The sequence below is a fragment of the Rhinolophus sinicus genome, chromosome 6, assembly GCF_057876585.1.
Source record: "Rhinolophus sinicus isolate RSI-liver-muscle chromosome 6, RSI-T2T, whole genome shotgun sequence".
In the NCBI taxonomy this organism is placed as follows: domain Eukaryota; kingdom Metazoa; phylum Chordata; class Mammalia; order Chiroptera; family Rhinolophidae; genus Rhinolophus; species Rhinolophus sinicus.
Genome location: NC_142506.1, coordinates 51,973,929 through 51,995,819, shown reverse-complemented (window position 1 = coordinate 51,995,819; position 21,891 = coordinate 51,973,929).

The window sequence follows — 21,891 nt, the reverse complement described above, 5'->3', positions numbered from 1 at the left end:
AATGGATTCATTCCTGCCGGGAATGCCAGCGAGGAAACATCTATAGTAAACCTGTGGTTGAACCATGTGACACCTCGAAGGTGATTTTGTCCCCAGCGTTGATGATGTTGCACCTGTTCACAGCAGGAAGTGGTAGAACCTGCATTAGAGTCCTGGTTATGTGGCATCTCTGGCAAAGTTTGGTATAGGTACTTTCTCATGTCCCTTCCAGCTGTTGCCTTTTCCATCATGGCCCTTCAGTGGGGCTTCTTGGTTCTTCAACATTCCTACCTCTAGGAAGCACATTTTACTTTCCTGAGTTTTTAGGTACATACTCGGCACCATGTGATGGTTGATATTATGTCTTAATAAAACAATTTATATACACTGAGTGAGCATGAGGCCCTAATGGAACTAAAAATGCCATGACCTCAGATTACCTCTAAAGCTGCAAAGTGTTGATGATAAGGCAAATAGGAGGGACTAGCTCTACAAGACACTCCTAAAATCATGTCACAAACAATTGGCATTTGTAGTTCTTACGGTTGGGCTGTCATTTGTTAATGGTGATGTAAAACTGCTGGGAAAAAAAATAGAATGTGGACTATTTGGACATTTAGGTCCTGTGCTGGTACAGAGCGTTGAGACTAACATTATCTGAAGACTTTTGTTCCTCAATATTGATGGCATCTTACTGCCACATACAGATTTTGTGCACCTGTAAATATTGGATCAAGTATTGTGAATAAGCTGATTATTCAGGCCATGAATAGATTTTTTTTAATGAAATGAATGATGGTTTATTTGATTGAATTAAGAAAATCAACTGGTTGACTTGTGTACCAATAAGGGTTTGGGTACAGGTAATAAACACGACTCTGTGGGGTGTTTTCTTTTTCTTTTTCTATTGTGGTAAAATACATATAACATAAAATTTGCCACTTTACCCATCTTTAAGTGTACAATTCAGTGGCATTAAGTACATTCACAACTAGTTGTGCAACCATCCCCGCAATCTATTTCCAGAAGTTGTTCATCATCTGAAACAGAAACTCTGGCCCATTAAATAGTAACTCTCCATTCATCCAGCCAGGACTCTCTTAGCCTTTCCCGTAGAGAAGGTCTACTGGTAATGAACTCCCTCAGCTTTTGTTTGACTGGAAATGTCTTAATTTCTCCCTCATATTTGAAGGATGGTTTTGTAGATATGGAATTCTTGTTTGACAGCTTTCTTCTTTCAACACTTTAACTATTCTACCCCCGCTGCTCTCTGGTCTGAAAGGCTTCCACTGAAAAATCCAGTGATAATCTTATCGAGAATCTCTTATGCGGTGAGTTGCACCACCGTCAACTATTTCCCTAAACCCAAAACACTTCTCTGTACTCTCCATACTCAAACTAGTTCCTCTAGACTTGCCTCCTCCATATTTCTTGCATGTATCCCTTTCTTTCTATCCTCACTGCCATGAACTTCGTTCTTCATCTCTTGTTAGGCTTACAACTTGCTTCCTACTCTGTTGCTCCAAGTGTACTTTTGACTTTCTCTAACATTCTCCATGTTGCATAAATTTGGCTAATACGAAGCTATTATGAATGTGACGTTCACCTTTTTATAATTGTTTATTGGTTCCTCATGGCCTTTAGCAAAGTCCAAACTTCCAGCCAGGACATGTAAGGCCTGTTAGCACAGGGTCCTCCGCCTCACCAATCTCCCCTACTTTGCCCAGTTTTCTCAGTCTTAATCAACTACTGGCGTTGTCATGAAAGTGTTGTGGGTATCTTTTGTGACCATTTGCCTGAAAAGTGCTTTCTTTTCATCTTCGCTTGGATCATTTCTACACATCACTTAACACTTATCCTAGGACACCGCATCTGGAAGCCTCGCCACGCCATTTTCTCTCCACCACAGATTAAATATTTTTCATGCTACCAAAGCATCTTGTACATACTTTTATCACATCACTTAGCACGCTGTATTGTACAATCTTTTGTTTATGTAAGTGTTTTCACACTATACAGTAGGGAAGGTACAGTTTTTATTTAGTTTTGTTTTTAATGCCTAACAAAATGTAGGCTCTGTAAATCCTTGTGGAATGACTAAACATATGAGTCACCACCATTCTTATTATAGGAAAGCATTTTTTAAAAAACTGTCAGCATTCCTCTCATCTTTTTCTAGAGAAAACAAAGAAAAAAATAAGTTACACTATTATTAATACTTTATAAATACCCAATAGATGAAAACATGGAAAGAATTGGCTAGTTTCTATAATGTCTTTCCAAAGAAATGAAATGAATGCACTACAAGTAGATTCTTTTAAGACATTTTTTATAATGTAAAAAGTTCCATTCTTTGATGTCTATAGGGTAATAAACACAAACCATACTTTTCTCTGTCAATTAGATGCTTGTGGATTTGTGATCCATTCACATATCTCACACTGAGCTATTCTCTTAGTTCCTATCATTTCTCAAGCAGCCAATTTTATTGTTTTCCATTTTCATATCACCTTCCCAGCCCCTCTTACCAAGAGCAGACCCTGAAGCAGTAGTTTTCCCTCTGTTGGGGAAGCCTCACTGTTGCTGCAGGACCAGTGTTTCTTCCAGCACACAATGTACTCTCACACTGAATGGCATTCTATTCTTGTGTTTGTCGAATGTTTCCACTGGTCAACTTGCACCATTACTCTTCCTTATGACTGGGCTTTCTTGATTTTGGTTGTGATGACAGTTAATGATATAATCATTCTGGAGTACAGCCCTGCACATTGCATTACCTCCTATAAAGGAGTCAATTTATTCCATCAGAGCTGGACAATGCCCAGAGAAAAGAGTGTTAAAATCAAATTAGGCCAAGTCCGTTGAGCGAGAGAAAGTCATACAGTGTCCCTACAAGCTGACCAGTCATTTCTTTTGGAGAGGACATTAAAATTAGACTCTAGAAGAGGCAGTTTAGATAAAGGGGAAAGTAGCTTCGAATTTCCATGGGACCAAGTGCCTAATGTACTCCTTGGAAGATGTAGGAAACATAGGCCACTGCAAAACTTACGCTACACCCCTCCTCAATTTTCCCCATTGAGAACCCTACACTGTAGCTGAGTGCGGCTACTCACTCTTTCCCAGTCGTCTCCTGAGCATTCTCGTTTCTATGCTTTTCAGCCCATACAGTTTCCTCTTCTTGGAAAACATCCGGGAATATTCTATTTCTCTGAGTCCTTCTCATTCTAAAAGATAGCTTCCTACATGGGACTTCACTGGTTTCCCGTAAGGCGATCTCTACTTGCTTCTACAAGCCCTGAACACTTGCTTTAATCCTCTCTGCATTAAGATTACGTTAAGATTATTTATTTTTTTCTCTATTATGCACCTTAAAATCCTCTGTCCGTGCCTAGCAAAGTGCCTTGTGTCTAGTAGGGGCTCAACACGTGATTATTGAGTGAACGCTGCAAACGTGCAAGGTTCTTGGTGCTGTGCAGAGCACCGTGGGACTCTCAGGGCAGAACAGACAGAGCTGGGACTCAGGGAGGTCACTGCGGCCTGACGGCTGTCAGCACTGAGACGGTGTTTCCATAACTAAGGCATAAAAGAAAAGGTGCTGAGTCAAGAGTCACATTAGAAACATCAGGGCTTTGACATATTCCTGTCCTTTGAGAGGGAGAGAAAGATGGAGAGAGAGCCAAAGAGAAATCTGGAAGTCCTGCTCTGTTCTGCCCTGTTCTGGAGCGGGGGAGTTATTCTGGGAAGAAGAGGATGTGACTTCCAGGTCAGCGGGATGAGCGCAGCGGGCTGAGGAATTTTACGTTTCTTACATTGAATATATTGACAGCAATGACCTAAGCTTTTTATCTAAGGAGCATGTAAGTGATTTTGGCAGCCCTAAGGGAGCCACCAGTATTTGGAGAGGGGGTTCAGGTAAAAATAATATCAGCCGTGTACACTCAGCTATCCCAATGGTCTCAAGCTCTGTATAACACTTGTAGCTGACGGAAGTTTGGTCTGTAAAGTCGACCTTCAGCTATGGTTCCTACCTTGAACCCTGGGGTCCAGGGCTGTTTTTCATCTCAAAAATCCGAAAAGAACTCACATGTTTACCCATGACAGGCTGCTCTGGCTAACTAAAATGTCATGTGTTTGTACTTTGGGCTGGAATTAGATCCACTCCGGTTGAAACACTTTTATGCTAATTTGAAGTTCATTGGTAAAACGTGAACTAATTTTTAAAATGCAATTTCTTTGCTAGGTAAGCTCTTTAAAACTTGGGTTTTCGGAAGTTTTCTCTCTTTTGATCTGTGAGGAGATGCAGGAATATTTTAATTCCCCGGCTCTGAGGTATTCTGCATTCCTGTGTGTTGTTACTATTGAGACAGGTCTGACTTTCACTTCACTAATCTTTTGTACGTTTAACTAGCTAATTAGCATCAAAGTACTTTTTTTGGTGTAAGTTTTCCAAAATTTTTAGGCTTTTATAATCTGCTAATGACATTCATCTAAATATACTGTTTCCTATTCTGAAAATTTAAAACATTTTTGAATAACACAATGCACAAAATATTTTTAAAAAATTGTAGTATGATTGTTTTATCACTGTATATGTAAGGAGATTATACTGATGCAGTTACTGTTTCCTTTTGACATTTTAATTCAAACGATGAGGTAGCACCATGGAAAAAATTGTCATATATAATCGCACAACACTAATAAAATATATTTGAATTTCTTGTGCTCTATCCTTTAGTATTTATTTACATGACTTATAAATGTTTTTTTAGTAGTGTTGAAATCATTGTAGGTATGCCATTTTGTTTTTGGTATTCTTTAACTAAAAGCCATATAGTCTCAAAATAGTTTACCTAAAACAAACAGGATAAGAAGTCAAGAAGATAACAATAAAAATTGCTATGCTTAGAATTCGGGAAGGGTGTTGATAGGGGATAAAACAGGGAAGGGAGTGGAAGAAGTCAACACTTATGAATTTTTTGATAGCAAGATTTTAAATAAAATTAGGTGTATATATGACAATATAAATGAAATATACTTAAGCTACAAGACATAATAGTACAATGAATGCCGAAAGCCTGCCACCCAACTTAGGATCTTGAACAAATATTCATAAATTGCACCTACCTATGAGCTGTTCCACTCTTATCCTGTCCTACTGCCTAGTCCCCAAGGAAAATTACTCTCCTGAGTTTGATTTGAATTATTCCCTTGCTTTTGTTATGTCAGAATTTGAGGTACTCAATAATGTAGCTTCAGGCCTGTAACTTAGTTGTAAAGCTAAACCCATGTAAAAACCAAACACAGACTATAGACCTATCAAAATCTCAACAAAGAAAAATCAGAACTAGGGGATATCCAAGATGACAGAGTAGATAAACGCTGTGCTTGCCTCATCCCATGAACACATCAAAATCATGGAACAATCAACCTGGAAAACCATCTGAAGTCTAGCTGAACAGAAGTGTTATGACTAAGGATATAAAGAAGATGCCACATTGAGACTGGTAGGAGAGGCAGAGACTCAAAACAGGCTGACCCCAAACTGCCTTGTGGTAGTAGAAAACCAGGAGGGATATCTCGGCCACAGAGGTTCCCCATGAATGAGTGAGGGACCCCAGCCCCCCACACCAGGCTGCCCAGCCTGGAGTCCTGGTGCCGGAAGAGGAGTCCTCACAGCTGCTGGCTGTGAAAAACAGTGGGGATTCCAACCATCGGAGTATGACAGAAGGCTGTGGGAATCCCAGACACCCTCTTAAAAGATCTACACAGGCACTTACCCTGGGCTCTGGTGGCAGGATGGTGACTCTGCAAGTGTCAGGGACATATAGGGAGAGACTCGGTTGTGTAACATTGGGGTGAGGACTAGAGGGACAGTCCCCATTTTCCCTTTGTGGGCCCTTCTCTAATGCAGCCGGCAGGTGGCACCATCTTTCCTGTGTTGAGCCCGCCCCCACAGGCCAAACCTGAACCTGATTGGCCTGGTGAGCTCTGCTGCTCCACCCTGCTGACTCGCTGAGACCCTGCCTCACCTAACTTGCCTACAGCTGGAAGCTTTACCAGCAGCTGAACTTATGGGAACTGGCAGGTGGCAGCAGGCCTCAGAGTTTCCTGGCTTTTGGCAGAGCTACCCCAGACCTGGTACTGATGGCAGCTGTCCTTGGTTCGCAGCGTGGCCTCTCACACTTGCCTCCAGGTACAGCTCTGGCAGCAAACAACCATGGATGGCTTTGTCGCTTCTACCAGGTAGCCCCCAGCTTGTTAGAGGCAGTGGGTGATGTGGGCCTGTACTGGAGCCCCACCTCAGAGACCCCAGAACCAACATACTTGGAGATTGGCTTCAAACCACAGCAGAGCACCATCCAATTACCCTCACAAGTGACACACTCAAAGGTCGGTCTCAACAGGCACCAGAATCCACCAGGGCGAATCCTGTTCCATGAGGTAAGCCCCTCCCTCACAGCAGCCCATAAGCTGTGGATGTGTCCAAACCCTACAGCCAGTCAGCCTGAGGGTCCATACCACCTCCTGAGGTGCCAACAGCACTCAAGGCTCAACTATAACAGGAGGGCACACAACCGACACAAAGGACACTCCTGGAGCACTCGGCTCAGGTCACCAGGGAGACTGTGACACTGGGCCCTACGGGACCCCTACTACATAAGGCCACTGGGCAAGACTAGGAGACATAACAGCCCTACATAATACATAGAAACAAACACAGAGAGGCAGCCAAAATGAAGAAACAAAGGGATACATCCCAAATGAAAGAACAGGAGAAAAATATAGGAAAAGAACTAAATAAAAAGGAGGCAAGCCACATACCAGATACAGAGTTCAAACAGTGCTTATAAGGATGCTCACGTAACTTTGTGAGAACTTCAACAAAGAGATAGCAGCATAAAAAAGGACATAGAAAATGGAAACAAATAAACAAACAAACAAACAAAGCTGGGTTAGCAATACTTATACTAGACAAAATAGACTTTAAAACAAAGGATATAAGAAGAGCCAATGTAAGGACCCAGTAATCCCACTTCCTGGTATTTATCTGAAGAAACCCAAAATGCTACATTGATGGGACTTGTGCATCCATATGTTCACTGCACCATTGTTTACAATGGCCAAGATGTGGAGGCGGCCTGGGTGTCCATCAATGGATGAGTGGATAAAGAGGAGGTAGTACATATACACAATGGGATATTACTCGGCCATGGAAGTGAATGGGTTGTTGCCATCTGCAGTGGCATGGATGGACCTGGAGGGTACTGAGTGCAGTATGTCAGACAGTGAAAGACAGGTGCAATGTCATTTTGCTTATGTGTGGAATCCAAAGAACAAAATTAACCAACAAAACAGAAACAGACTCATAAAAACAGAGAACATTTTGATGGTTGCCAGATGGGAGGTGCTTGGGGTGGTTGGTGAGAAAGGGGAAGGGATTAAGAAGTACAGATTGGTTGTTACAAAGCAGTCACAGGGATGTAGGGTATAGCATAAGGACTATAGTCAATAATATTGTAATAACTATGTATGGTGTCAAATAGGTACTAGATTTAATGGGGTAATAGATGATAGAGGGGTTGGAAGGCATGGTGAAAAAGGTGAAGGGATTAAGAAGTACAAATGGGTAGTTACAAAATAGTCGTGGATGTAAAGCATAGAGAATATAGTCAATAATATGGTAATAACTATGTATAGTGCTGGGTGGGTACTAGACTAGTCAGGGTGATCTCTTCTTAATTTATACAAATGTCTAACCATTATGCTGTACACCTTAAATTAATATAAAATAATATTAAATGTCAACTGTAAATGAAAAATTAAAAAGGGTGGTAAGGTGAAGGGCAATAAGTGGTCCAATAAAAAAATAAGTCATGGGGGTATAATACAGCATAGGGAATATAGTCAATAATATTGTGATAGCATAGTATGGTGTCAGACAGTTGCTGGATTTATCATGGTGATCACTTCTTTAGATATATAAATGATGAACAATTATTGTGTACACCTGAAACTAATGTAATATTGTATGCTAACTATATTTTTAATAAAACTCTTTAAAAAAAGAAACATCAAAGAAAAGAAAATGATATAAACAAAAACTAAATACAAAAAAATAACAAAGAGGAGTTAGAAATATAAAAGAAGTATAAAAGAAAATGAGTAACAAAACTAAACTCTTTTAAATGCTGGGGATTAAAAGATGAATAAACCACACCCTAGAGCAGTTTGCATTCTAGTTGGTCAAGGTTTGTGTATATGACCACAATTGTAGGCAAATCAGACCTCAAAACCATAAGAGGAATATAAGCAACATATTATAGGGGTTCAGAGGAGGAAAATTTTAAAGTTGAGAATTTACAGTATTCTTAAACCCCTCACCGTCCCTCACCACCTTGTGGATCTGAACAAATTGAGAGTCGTTGGAGAAAAGGAGAGAATTTTTGGAGACAGCTGTTGGATTAAGTCACCATTCCTTACCTATGAGGAAGTATGGAGGTGGGAGAGTGACCTTGTGTCCAACTCACATGAGAAGTGTAAAGGGGAAGAAACTGAGGCAGGCTGGCTTCTCTGTGGCTGCAGAGAAGAAGTAATTGCATAAGTGTGACCTACACTACCAATTAGTTGAGGCAGTGATATTAATGTGTCCAACATTGTCATGCAAGAGGTCATCATGATGTTATCTTATATCCTGTTAAAGAGGGCTACTTAGAGGGGATACCTAATCTCAGCAGAAAAAAACATTGGCGGTGCTGGATATTTAGGACTTGAGAAGTGGACTCAACTGTTTTGGTCTCAGAATCTCTTTACACCTTTAAAAAAGATGTAAAGAAGAGGTTTTATGTTTGTATGGATTATAGCTATCAATTCCAACTGTATTTGACATCAAACAAAAAAAAAAGATTAAAATGTTAATTTATTAATTCATTGAAAAATAGCAGCAGCAATAACATTTTTAAATGAAAATAACTAATTTTCCCAAAAAATAATTCAGAGAGAAAGTGGTGTTCTTTCACAATTTTGCAAATCTCTTCAATGTCTGGCTTAATAGAAGACTGCTGGATTCTGCTTCTGCATTTAATCTGTTGGGATGTGTTCACTCTCGCACAAATATATAGTCAGAAAAGGAGTACGTGAATAGACTGTTCAGATAATTATGAATACCTCATACAGCCTCTTTAAAACTCCACTGTACAGTTGTGAGAGAAAGAAAATGAGAAGGCAAATCTCAGTATCATGATGAAAATGGTTTTGACCTTGCAGATTCCCTGAGAGGGTCTCAAGAATGCCCAGGGATCCCTGAAACCTATTTGAGAAGAGCTGAGCTCAAGGAGGGAGTAATGAATCAGCCAAGAGGAGATGCATTTGGTCTCAGCTGAGAAGCGCTCAGTGAAGATGGAGGTCTCTGAAGACACACTGATGAAATCCAAAAAATACCATTCAAGTAACAACTTTTTTCTTCCCCTTATCTCTTCTCTCTCTTCCAGCACCAGCCCCGGGAGGGTTAAAGACAGATAATCAGTGTGGAGAAGGAAGGATAGAAGAAGGGGAAAGAGAAACATCCAACCACGCATCGCTTGTTGCCAGGTGGGAAGCGTGTTGGGAGGACTTGGTGAAAAAGGGGAAATGATTAAGAAAGTAAAGGTAACTGTCTGAATTTTTATTCAGGGGTGGAGAAGAAAAAGACACCCGTAGAATAAATATAAATGCATAGTGAGTGGGAAATAAAAATAAATTTGCACGATTAGAATTTTGATTACATAAACTTTAAACAAATACACAAGGAATTGTATAATTTCTATGACAGGAAGTGACAGGGTGTTTTAGACGTAAATAATACTGGCCCCTAATCTAGTCTTGGGAAGAGGATCTTGATTGGAGACAAAGACGGAACAATAGGATTGGAGTATCCGACAAGGATTTGGCTGCCAGTTTGAACCACTTGTGCTCAACTTGCTAGGTAGTGAAGGGCCACTAGAACCATTTGAGGGGGATCTGCTTTAGATCAAGTTGCTTTTCTCCTTTCCATGGAGAACACAGGCCATTCATAACCAAGAGGGCCTAACAAGGCAGCATGTTTAACAGAGATTTTATCTTTTTCTCCAGGAGTGTTTTTGAGCCTCTCAGCCATACATAAAATTTGTCATTTGACCCTCCCTTTGAACATTCGGGCTTACTCTCTTTCTAATTCTATTCATGGCAAACCTGGCTCCTGCAGGATATGAAAAGGGCTGTCAGGAGGAAAATCCACTCTCTATTGAGTCAAATCCTGGGAAGGCGGCCTCTAAGCATATTGGTGGACTGCTCCCTTTTCCTTTCATTCTGTCCGAAGACCCTCAGCCTCCACAATCCCTGGGCCTGCTTGCCTCTCCCTACCCCACCCGTTTTTTGTGTGTATTTGTTTGCTTTTTACCTGCAATAGCTCAGGAATCTGGAGGGCTTGGAAGCCTCATTAGAGCTGCTTCAGGTACTATCACATCAGAGAAAATAGACAGGTCCAGAGCCAAGCAAATTAGAGGCTTATTAGGAGTCAGGTCATGGTGTGTATTGTTTCTCCCAATTCTACCCTTGAAGGGGAGAGACACTCTGGTTGTGACCTGTTAAAAAAAAAGAAAGAAAGAAAAAGAAAAGAAAAAAGAAAAAAGAAAGAACAGGCCCAAATTAGAGTTATTTGCCTCCATGACAGCAAACCAAATTTAATTGTAGTATTCAACCTCTTCCAAGAACATGACTTTTAAACAGTCCACCTGAAGTCCATCTGAAATTTCCCGATTAGTATTAGTGAGGCAATCTGTATGACAACACCCCTGTTGTTCCCTTCCCCCAAAAAATGTCCTGGAGCGAAGCAGCACTTTTCTTTCTTTCTTTCTCTTTCCTTCCTTCCTTCCTTCCTTCCTTCCTTCCTTCCTTCCTTCCTTCCTTCCTTCCTTCCTTCCTTCCTTCCTTCCTTCCTTCCTTCCTTCCTTCCTTCCTTCCTTCCTTCCTTCCTTCCTTTTTTTACGATAACTTTCTTGTCCTGTCCAGTTTCTGCCTAAAAACACCTTCCGTTTGGTTATTACTCTTTGGAAGCCCCTTTCTAGCTTGTACATAGGATGCTATCCAATTCATTAATCATTTAATAAAGCCAATTAGATCTTTAAATTTACTTGATAAAATTTTGTGTTTAACAGACCATAAGACCTGTCATAAGATTCATGGGAATAAACCCATCCTGACCCATTTGAAGAGAAGGGCTCATGTGAAATGTGCTGCACATGAAAATGACCTGAAGAGCCAGCCTTCCCAGGGAGACCAAGCCTCCTTGTTAAGCCAGTTTATTTGTAAAGGAATGAGTACACAGGAGAGTTTACCAATAGCTGTTACCTTATGCTGGGTATACTCCCGTGTTTCCCTGAAAATAAGACCAGGTTTTATATTAAGGTTTGCTTCAAAAGACGCCTTAAGGCTTATGTTCAGGGGATGTCATCCTGAAAATTCATGCTAGGGATGATTTTTCCGGTTAGGTCTTATTTTTGGGGAAACACGGTTTGTAAAGCATCTCAGTTAGTGCTAAGAAACTCTGGGAACTAGGTTTTCTTACCTCCATAATGCAGATAAGAAAAGTAAGGCACCGAAAGATTAAATGACTTGCCTAAGCCGCACCTCAGATTCAATACAGGCTTTAACATGCTGCCCAAACACTCAACATTCCCCACTGCTGTGTCGTCGATCATTTATTAGTCATATTAAGAAGGAACTACTAAAGAACAAGAAAATCAGGTCGAGGTTTTCTTCAAGTTTGTTACTCTCTTTTGGGGGACATCACTTTTCACATTTGTTTTTAAGTTTGGAAGATAGTAGAGGAAGAAAAGCTGGGATGGTTAGTTTTATAAATTGATTCTGAAATAATGTTTTCCTTTTAAAAAGAAGAGACATCTGTGTATAGAAAAATAATTTTTTTCCATAACTGCCTTTCTTTCTTTCTTTCTTTTCCCTTCCTTCCTTCCTTCCTTCCTTCCTTCCTTCCTTCCTTCCTTCCTTCCTTCCTTCCTTCCTCCCTCCCTCCCTCCCTCCCTCCCTCCCTCCTTCCCTCCCTCTCTCCCTCCCCCCCCCTCCTTTTCCAGGTTTCTCTAAAAAGTTTTTTTTTTTTTGTATTAAAAAGTTTGAAAAAGTACAGGAATGTAGGAATAATGTGTATTTCCCCGAAAATAAGACCTAGCCGGACAATCAGCTCTAATGCATCTTTTGGAGCAAAAATTAATATAAGACCCAGTCTTATTTTACTATAATGTAAGACCAGGTCTATAATATAATATAATATAATATAATATAATATAATATAATATAATATAATATAATATAATATAATATAATATAATATAATATAAATAATATAATACCAGGTCTTATATTAATTTTTGCTCCAAAACATGCATTAGAGCTGTTTGTCAAGCTAGGGGAAACAGGGTAATTAATAGCCATGTATGTACAAATTCTCCTTTGTAGATTAATAGCAACTTATTTCTAAAAATACTTTTTCCATGCCCTTTCCCACCAGCCCCTAAAAGAGAGAAATCCTCTCCTGAGTCTGACTTTGAATTAAAATCTGATTTTAGCTCCTTCACTGGCAGACACTTTGTTTCTAATAAGATGGCTCTACCTAAAGTTTTTGAGTTCTCTTTTTTGCATCCACTTACTTCCCTTTCATTCTGAAACACAGCTCCTTGGTAGCTGTCTTCTGAGGAATGTTTCTAGAATTAATGAGCCAAGATGCCATTTTGAGCTCCTTTGGAAAAAAAATTAATGTACAGCCTATTTTTCCTGCTTCAATGTATTTTTAGAATAAGAGACTATCTTATTCTCTTACACATACATGTACTCCACAGACACCACTCCAGCATTTACTGAAGGGTGGAAACTAGGGCATAGTTTCTAATTAAATAATTATAATAAGAAAAGATTCAGAGCCATTCGGAAACATGAAGGTATGAAGAATAATTAACTGATAAGGAAAATGATAAAGCCAAACTAGTTCTCCACTTATTAATTAGCAAGCAAATACAAAGCACTATGAAATTATTTTTTACATCAACTTGCATTTGCTCATTTATTTTGGGCTTTGTAGTTACATTTGAATTGCTTTGTATGCTGCAAGGAAATAGCAAGAGGAAAGGTGTCCCATAACTACGTTGCTCAGATTCCCCTTCCAGCTGTGGGGAGTGTGGATAACAGTCTCCAGCTGTTTCAGGGTCTGCTCATCTGCATGACCTGCCTTACCTGAGGGTACCCCTCCCCAGGGAAGCCCACATCTGGTGACTGGATGACACGGGAACTTTTCGGCCCAACATGGTAATATTTTGATGGTCACCGCTGGCTCCGGAGCTCCCCCCAGGTTGACTGAAGTCTTATGGGATGTGCGCTAAGTGCTTTCTTAGTGGCAAAAGCCAAATGGAGGCCTTTGAAATGACTGTCCCTGGATAAGAAAGTAAATCAAAATCCATATGGCCTCCTGGGGGTGGTGGTAGAAGAGACTAGTACCAACCTTAGGGAGGTCAAGGAGGCAGGGGTGGTGGCCCCCACATATCTCTCGCTCCAATTCGTCAGTCTGGTCCTGCAGAAACAAGATGGATCCTGCAAGTTCAACCAAGTTGGCACCTCCATCCCAGCTGCCATTCGAGGTGAGGTATCTTTGCTAGAGCAGAGTACTGTAGCCTTGGGTACTTCGTCTATGACTATTGATCAAGCCAATGCATTCATTTCTACCCCAGTTACAAAAGAGGATCAGAAACCGTTTGAAGTCTAATGGAAAGGACAACAACATGCATATTTACAGCTTGCAGCATGACTATACTAACTCTTTTGCCCTCTGCCAATAGCTAAAGAGATTGCGATCATCTGGACTTCTACTTATCAAAAAAATCTGTGTAAATTGTTCTGAGGAGCAAAGGGAGCTAACACGCTAGAGATAGCAGTGAGAAGCATGTACTCCAGAGAGTGGGAAAGGAACCCTCAGGAGGTCCAGGAAGTGGTCACATTCGTTATATTTTTAGGTGTCAAAGGGTCACCGGCATGTTGAACTCTAAACTAAAAAACAAATAACTGAATCTTGTACCTCTTATCAAGAAGAAATGAGTGTAATACCTGGTGGACCTCTTCAATTTTAAAGACAGCAAGATCCATACTACACTGGGTGACCCTAGTGCTGGCAGCTTTGAATATAGAGCCCTGGGCAGGAAAGAGCTCTGAGAAGAACCAGACTTCGGTATAAGTGGCCCTGATGATGGGCCCATAGATATATCAGGGCAGAAAATAAAATGCTGCATGGAGTTTGTGACCTGCTTCAGGGGCAGAATCACGATGCAGGCCCTTGGAGTTCTGGAGCATTGATCTGCCATCTGTAACAGACAATGTTCGGGCCTTTTGAAAAACAATGCCTGGCACCCGTTGGGCCCTGGTAAGGACAGGCAGACAGGTATTGGCCCTGACCATGGACTTGCTCATGGTGAGCTGGATCCTGCCAGACCCATCTAGTCATACTGGCTTCTGGATACCTCAACATGTGACAGCACCTGTTTCAATTTGGAGCCATGACACAGATGAGTTCCATGTCCCATCCGCCCTCCATTTTTGTTCTGTCTTTTCTAACTTTGTGGTATATGATTGTATTTCTTACTCGTAATCATTGGCTAACTTTTTTTCTCCTCTCTATCTGATTGTTATTTGCAAGAATCCTATGCAAGGATTCATATGTGTGTCGTAAGTTAAGAAATAGAAATAAATTCTGGCCAACTAAAGAAAAAGAGTGGGAAAAATTCAAAAGACTCTGGTGCAGCCCACAGAATCCAAGAAAAAGATAACCAAACTGCATGCAGGGCAGGGATGACCCAGTGGGAGAGCCAGGGTGTTTAGGGGTCAGAGTTCATAGCCCTCGTCCCCCCAAAGCACTGCCATCATTACAACTTCCAACATCATGTTTCTCCATTTCAAGTTTCAGATTCACAGGAGAGGAAACAGGATTTGACTGGCGTTGTCTGCCTCAGACTAGGAAATACAGAGAAGCTGTTGGAATCCATGGCAGAGAAGGGCCTGTCACGCAGAATGGAGAATCCCTGTGGCAGCCATTCCAAGAGGCATTTAATGAGTTTGGGAATAAATCGATGAGTGGAGAAGGTGAGTTTCAATGAGCACTTCATTGTCAGAAACTTTGTCAGCAGAGCTGGAAAAATTATAGACAGGCCAAGTTTGTGTTTTGATGTTTATACTCTATCACAGCTCTGCCAGCCTCTCTCTTCTTTTCGTGGTCTTGGTGACTTTGGCCATAGTCTTCTGGCTCTTTTGATGCCTAGAGACAGTGTCTATCCCAAGGCCTGGTGGCCACACTGTGGAGGGCTGGGTTTTCCTTCCTCTCTGCGTGAGTGACCAGTCCCTTCAAGGTCAGTAAATGGGGGTGGGGGTGGGGGGGAGAGAGCTACAGCCCCTCTCATCCATTCCTCAGCTCTCACTACAGAGAGGATTCTGAGAACCTTGGATGCTCCAAATAAATTTGATGGAGGGAAACAAGGTTTCCAGAGGGAGCTCTGTTGTTTCAAGAATAACTGCATTTCTGAAGATAAATTTACTAGCTGTATTGTATGATTTTATAAAACTAAAGCCAGGTAACCATGACATGTGTCTCTTTTCCCTCTAGTGGCTTGAAAAGTTAGATGGTTAATAATTTCCCAAGTATACCAACTTGTTCATCTGTGGCATCTACTGGTACTAACTTTCTTTGCCCTTCTTCTGGACTCTTGTTTGCTCTGTGTATAAATATTCTATTGTGCCTTTGTGCTATGGGTCAAAACTGTGAGCTGGCCTCAGGTCCTTCTGGAACCACACAGTATATACATCTTCAAATAAATGAAGAGAAACCATCTTCCCTCCTCCTACTTCCAAAATAGAAATAGCCATGATGGTTTATTTTCGAGATAAGGAAACTGAAATGTTGTGACTGAAGAAAAGTGACTGCATTGAAGATAGCAGAACAAACTCAACACTCATAGATCGCACACAGGCTCTAAGCACCGAGAAGTAGTTTCACAGCTCACAGCCTTTGCTCTGGGACAAAGAGGCACTACCAGTTCCATTGAACATAAAGGGGTACCCATGTCTCCCCTCTATTTTTTTAAATCAGTTGAGTAAAAGATTTACATTCACCTCAACGTCTTTGACAGTTAAATCTCTGGAAAGGGGATACTTTACTTAATTGTGCTTTTGACAGAAATCAGAGTTGTATCGATCTATAAATTTTCTCTGGTGAAAGATTTTCTTTTTTAGGCATATGCTTTTCAAAGGAAATGACAACTTGTATTTGCCTTCCTTGGACTGTTATATATCGGTGGATAAGCAGTGTAAGGGTTGTTTCCATGTGTAGGACAGAAGCCTCTGTCCCAGGGTCTCCCCGTTCTGTTCCATTGTCAGGGAGTTCACCTAAGTAGTCCTAAGTAACCATCTGGTAAATAACAAGATGTGGAGAAAATTCCCAGTTCTCCACTTGTGTGAACTCCAGTAGCCTGAGGCCAGTCCCCCAAATGCACTGAAGGTGTGAGCTGTCCAAAGCAAAAGCACATCGAGGCAGAGGGGTCCATAAGGACAGTAAAAGGGATCCAAGGGATCTGGATGGAACACTGACATCCCTCCCTGTCAGATCCACTCACATATCAACAATACGTTTATTCCATCCTGCCCCCAAATTCTCTAAGATGGCAGTTGGACACAGTTTCTGGGGGAAATTTTACAAGTGAAGGGTTTAGTGGGTGTTATTAATCTGCTAGGGCTGCCATAAACAGCAGCACAGACTGGGTGGCTTAAACAACAGGCATAGGTTGTGTTGGGGGAAAACTGAAGCATGGGAGGCATCACTATGGTAAAGACAGTCTGCGGCATTGCAGGTTAAATGGCGCCTAACCTGCTCCTATATGCTAGTTCCAATTCACTAGGGGCTACACAGTTTCTACAGAATGAGGGCTCTGTTTTCTGTTCTTCTGCAGTTCTCTCTTTAGTGTGGCTAATGTTCATGTGAAAGAAAGAGGAGAGACCATTGGAATTAGGTAGTGTGCTTGCTACAACTCCTGGGCATTAGATTATTCTGAATGATGGGTTTTCCAGGATGGCTGAGAATTTAACCCTGGCCACTTCCAAACTTGAAAACAATTTAAAACGTTTTCACTGGAAGCTTTCTAAGTTATATTAGAAAATACCTATGTCTGTCCTCAAGGGACATCTTTCAGAGAAAACAAAGTGCTTGCAATCTGTTTCCTCTATAACCTATTTTTACTAGCCCTGTGCTTCACCGTTTCCTTGGGGGTCTCTTTGGCTTTAAGGAATGCTAATGAGCGCAAGTTTCCAAGCAGAGTTTAATCTGAAGTATCTATTTCTATGTGAGTAGTTAAAATCCAAGGCAAAACTGCTTTCTCATAATCTTTTCAGACCACTGTTTCCTTATCTTTTCCACGTTTATAAAACTGCATCCTAAGATAGAAAGGGGCATGAACAGAAAGTGATTCTAGAAGTAGTATGCTATGAAAGGAAGGAAATAAAAAAACAAAGACATTTTCCTCTAGGAGAGAAAGCCTCTGGTTCACACTGAAAGGCCCTGGTAGTAGATGTATGGTTTATTAGTCCTCAAGAGATTTTGTTAAACAAATGCCTTTGCCCTGGACTTGTAGCTAATGTAGGCAAAGGGACTTCAGGACAAGTCACATTTGGAGAGATTTGGTTGGTTATTTACTGTAGATCAAAGAAAAGGACTATTTTCAAATCTAGGTGGTTGATCTATAAAATGAGCTAGGGGTGATTAACTGATCCTTTCATTAATTTATTCAACAAATACATACTACGGACTTACCATGCCCTAGATTTGAATAGGCAGAGGGGACTCATTAGATTAGCCAGAAAGATCACTGCCCACATGGAACATTTTTCTAGAAAAAACAGCACTAGTAACGTCTGATGAGTGTGGTGCCAGTGTTTAAGGAGGTGGAAGCTAGAAGAACAAAGCAAGTGTCCAGCACTGGGGAAGTTTCAACTCAGCTGCTTCTCAGATGGTGGGGGAGGAACTAGTTGTAAGAAAACACCATTTTGCTAATGCAGTTGCTCTGTTAATGTCTAAACTCTGTACCCCATCCTGATGGTTTCCTCTGGGGCTTGTGTGGAAGGTGGAGATCTAGCACTGATAAGAAATGAGATCAGAGGAAATGAAGATGATTAGTGTTCCTTGCACCTCTCATGGGAGGTCATATGATTTTGCCACTAGACCAGCTGGTAGCTGAAAGCAAGACTTTGCTGATACAGTCCTTCCTTTCATCTTCTTCAGATAAGCACTGAGCCATTAAATTGTTTCCCAACTCATCTTTAAGACATTCTCATAAATTTGGGGCCAATTTCTCCTCCTGTCCCTGATTTTATTTCCCCTGTGCCACATTTCTTTCTGGATTTGGCCCTCTTTAGAGCTTTCCATAAAAATGTCCCATGACTTTTTCTTCCAGTGTTTGAGGACATTTCTTGAATGCCCCACTCGCCCTCCATTCTGAACCTGCTTACTCTGTGTTCGGGTTTCCTGTTACTGGCCCTCTCCTGGTCCCGTGATTTCTGTTTCTCTGCCTGACCAGTCCTCCTGGATTAATGTTGCATTAGGGGTGTATTCTTGAGTCTTGGCTGTGACTTTGCCTCTAGATACCATCTCTGGTTGTCTCTTGGCCACATTCTCCATCAGCCCTCAGCCTATCCTAGTCCTAAAGCCAGCCCCCTCCCAAAACCTCTGCCAAGATCAGCACCCTCCCACAGCCCCCACCTATACCAGAGGGGTTGGACAACGTCAGCTGCATTTAATAGAGACATACAATTCACACCATACCAAGCAGTTAATGACTGAAAAAGACATAGTGTATAATCTATACATGAAGATTTACCTTTTAATAGGGGCTAATCATTTAAACTAAAGCAATAAATAGCTGGTAGTTGATTTTCAGGCAATTTGAGAAATTAATGAACAAAGAATGAGGGGAGAAAAGAAACGAATGGAGGGGATATTTTAGTGCAAGATGGTGATATTCTCCCAGAGTTGGTCACAACCGAAATGTCTTTCTTTTTTAATATACAGCTGGGTGTAACTTAAAAATTACTTTCTTTTCTGTAGTCATGATGGAGGGTTTTCAGATTCCCATTCATATTACTGACCATCAGGTCATACTGAAGAATTCAGCCATTCAAAAAGATCCATTTTTACCCATGTGAATTAGAATATAGCGGCTATTGGTTCACCAAATTAGGTTAATAGCTATCTTTGTGGTGGGGAGATTGTTTGAGTGAGTAGGTATTTGTGTGTGGATGGAGGTACGTGTGTGTAGCAAGAAGGTGAGGGAAATGATGAGAGCTGGGTGTGATGAAAATACTGGGCAGGTGCAGCCACACCTCAGAGTGTCCCCTGCTGGTGGACCCTACTGGGCTCTTAGGTGGTCAGAGCTGTACCTTGTCATCTGTTATTTCTCCAGTCCCTGGGACAGAGCCTGGCACAAGCTCAGAATTCAGTAGATGTTTATAAACTCAATGAACTGGTGAGAATTAGAGGAACATCATAGAATCATATGGGACCTAAAAGAACTTCTAGATTAAATCTACATTTTGCAGAGAGAAAAATGCAGCCAGTAGGGAGTGTGTGAACTGCCCAAGCTTGTTGGTCACAGATCAGGTATCAAACCCAGATTTTCTGACTCCAAGCTCAGTGCTCTTTGTGTTTCCTACACTGCTCAGTCTGAGGGCCTTTTTAAAAGTAGTTTGCAAAACTGTGAGTCAGATAACATGTAATATAATAAAGCTCTATTTTTGTTTAATTTTTGGAGCCTAAAAATTTGGGATTTTTAAGCCATTGAAAACAAGTGCAATATTTAAAATTACCCCTTTTCTTCTAACAAACACATTTCCTTAGGGAAATATACTAGAAATCCTAGTGTAGCCTACCTGAAATTGCTTCCTGGTGTTGCCAGATATTGCTTCATAAGCCTGGGAAGGTGGTTTAATAGCTCTTGAATGGCTTGACATTAACAATTTTCTGTGACCTACTTTTATATAAAAGATCATGTTGAGGGTGAGGAAAGAAACAGACAGACACCTAAATGAAGAAATAGCTATTAATGGAAAAAAGAGATTTGAACTTCTTCATTTTAAAATATAGTGAGGGCACTGCCTAAGAAAATGAGAGGATGTGTAGTATTCTAATGAAGAAAGCTGAATATAAATGAAAGTCACCTGAAAAAATTTTCATGCTTTTTCTATCCTTGTCCCTGCTTGATGGGGTGACTTGAAATCACAGTCCAGTAATATTTTTGTTGAGATAAATGTCATATTTACTCAGATGTGGAAGGATGGATAAGAGTGATTAATCGTGTGTGTGTGGGGGGCTGAGGATTGGAGTGAGATTTTATTTTTAGGAGCCTTACTTGAAAAAAAAATTAATACACTTAGGAAGAGTATGATGTTGAATTCTGGCCAAAAATTATTGTGTGACATTGTGAACATGACCACACCCAAAACACCATTAAATCTGGGGACTGAAGTCAAAAAGGCACTAGGTACTAACCAGAAAAATCCTGATTGCAAAGCCATGAGCTTTGGAGCATTTACTCACATTATGCTCTATATTGCATAGATATTCCCTTGGTGTCTTTATTATTGCAATTAACTAAAAACAAATCACCAAATTATATTCATATTCAAGAATTCTGTAGATGAAAGTAATTCTAAAAATTATTTTTTTTTGCAAGGAACGTGATGGTTATAGCACTGAATCATTAGATTCACCAAGTACATAATCATGGTATTTATTTTCTTCTGACTTACAGTTTTTCTAAATTTTTGGATTGGACTGAAAAACAATTTTTGGATTGGACTGAAAAAAAATAACTTCATTTCTTTGCTCCAGAATAATATCCAGTCATTTTTGTTCTTCATTTGCTTAAAAATGGAGCTTCCATTTGTCTATTGATTCTTCCAAATTATGATGGTAGGTAGGGGCACAAAAAATTTCAGATTCTCAGTTCAGCATTAAGTGGAATATGCCAAATAGGCTTCTCCAAAATGCAATTATGCTTTTTTTTTTTTTTTCAAATTTATAGGCTGTTTCACAACATGAAGGATGAAATGATCTAACTTTTACTTCATAGAAAAATTATCTCTCTGATCCCTAAGATTTGCGGAGTTATTCCCCATAAAGGTTAGTTGGCAAGATGCCACTGGTTGATGTAAGACCCTAAGAGAGGAATAAAAGTCAATAATGTGTTCTGTGTGTCAGATAAAATGCTGGTTTAAAATGATTGAAATCATTCCTGGAAATTTGTGTTAATCAGCAATCAATATTTTCCCATTTAAATGCCATTGAAGAAGTTCATGGGTTTGTCAAAGGGTTGAAGGGTTGAGCAAGAAAGAATCTTAAAGATAATCATAAGCTCCTTCCTTTTTATAAATCAGCAAATACAGAGATCAACATTATATAACTTGTCCCAAATCCCAAACCCACGGAGTAGCTGGGACAAGAATTTAACTCTCCTATCTTTGAGTTATTTGTTTTTCACTTAAAATAGTTAGTATAGTCTTTCTTCACACGAACTTCAGTAAACTCTATTCTCTCACTTGTACATAGTTTGATAAATCTAAGCCTAGGTTTATGGACAGGATACACAGGCAAAAAAAACTCAAAAGGCCAAATTTGTCTGACTTGATTTTTCCTTATAGACTTTATTTCAGGCAGGTCACTGCATAAATAGATCCAGAAGAGACAGGAACAAAAAAGTGGCCAGAGTGTAATGCTAGGATGGGGGTGGGTAGATTGAATTAATAAACTTCAGATTTACATTTAGAACTGAATAAAGTCTAGGGTGTTGGCTTTCAATGTTTCAGCAC